Below are 1,836 nucleotides of genomic sequence, written 5' to 3'. Positions count from 1 at the left end.
GAAAAGGAATACTCTCCTGATGATTTTTTATGTAACTCCTGCCAGCAAAGTTCTGAGTCTTCTTCTGCCAACCACAAAAGTTCTAAGAAATCAAACAAAGGCAAACGGTTTTCTCCTTCCCTGACTCAGAACTCCTCTTCAATGGTGTCACTGCATTATACCCCTACCTAGCTGACCTACATTTCACTAGTGCACACTGCCTACCATTTTCCTTACGTAGAATCTGCAGGCCAACTCAGTGAGAATGCCAACACCTCTGTAGACCTCATGGAACAAGATCTGCCAGCCTGTGCACCCTGTAACAGTGAGTCTTCAAAGGCTGGCACTCAGCAGCCACTGAGGTGACAAACCATTTTTTTCCTCATCCCCTTTCACCATTATGACCCTCTTCCAATGGAACATTCATGGCATTAGATCCAAGGAGGAGGAACAATGGCTGCTCTTGGAATTGTAGCGTCCACTCTTTCTCTGCCTCCAAGAAACAAAACTGCATCCTTGGGACTGCTTTGACCTTCCTACCGAGGACAGAATTCCATCTCATGCTGCTCATCTGGGATGACGTTCATAGCCATACCATCTTACTGCCAGCTGTTGCAGTCCACATTAGCCTTCCTCGCTTCACATTTTCTCTTTGCAACGTATACATCCCTCCATCATTTGGTGTCACCAGGACAAACTTCCTCCAGCTTACTGATCAACTCCCTCACCTCTGCTCAGTGTCTTTAATGCACACTGTTCCATTTGCAGCTCTTCCTGAGTCTGTCAGAGAAGTGAATGCTACAATGCAGCCTCTACCTTGAGGGAACTAGATCATTCTCTCACTTCATCTCGATCTTCCACCCTCTTGGCTGACCTCAATCAACTCAACCTCTCTATTTTAATAATGGAGCACCCATGTTCCTCTCATACTCCACACACACCTATTCCCATTTGGACCTCCTGTTGTGCAGTGCCCAGTTTGCCTGTCATCTAGAGTGGTCCATTCTCTCTAATATGTACTCAAGCATACATCTCCCATGTGGTATCTGTTTGCTGATCCCTATCCCATCTATGTGTAGACCCAATTGGCAGCTTTCTAAGGCCGACTGGAGGTTTCAGTCCTCCCCAGATACCTTCAAGAAGCATTTCCCCAGTTGTGATGATCAGGCAGAGTACCTCGTGAACATTATCCTTACCATCATAGAACATTTCATATCTCGCACTTCATCTCTCCCGCGCTGTGCACTGGTCCCCAGGTGAACTGAGGCATGCTGCGACATGAGTTGTGTGTAAAGACCTACTCTCTGCAGTTTTAACCATCATGCTATGATGTCAAACTGTTTTCATTGTAAACAGTTTCATGCACAGTGTCATTGCATTCTTCGCTATAACAAACAGCTACCTACATTTCATTTACTAGTTCTTTTAACAGTTGCACTTCCTCTTCTGTCGTATGGGGGGCAGCCTCAATCACCTATTTGGGACTAAGGTCCATTCCCTGATTTCCAGTATGACTGTAGGAGGTGATGTCATTGTAGACCCGCTAGCTATCTCCACCATCTTGGGCTGCTATTCTGTGGCGATTTCGAGATGCACCCACTATCATCCCACCTTCGTCCCGCGGAAATGAGTTGAGGAGGCTTGGGTGATACTCTTCTCCTCTCAGAGTAGTGAATGCTACAATGCAGCCTCTACCTTGAGGAAACTAGATCATTCTCTCACTTCATCTCGATCTTTCACCCCAGGGCTAGAAGATGTTCACATTCAGGTGTTGCAGCACTTTTTTATCACAGGCAAACACTTTCTCCTTCATACATACAATAGCATTTGGGCATATGGCACATTTCCCAGATGCTG

This window comes from Schistocerca piceifrons, chromosome X (genome assembly GCF_021461385.2).
Source record: "Schistocerca piceifrons isolate TAMUIC-IGC-003096 chromosome X, iqSchPice1.1, whole genome shotgun sequence".
Taxonomy (NCBI): Eukaryota; Metazoa; Arthropoda; class Insecta; order Orthoptera; family Acrididae; genus Schistocerca; species Schistocerca piceifrons.
This window is presented reverse-complemented; position numbering follows the sequence as displayed.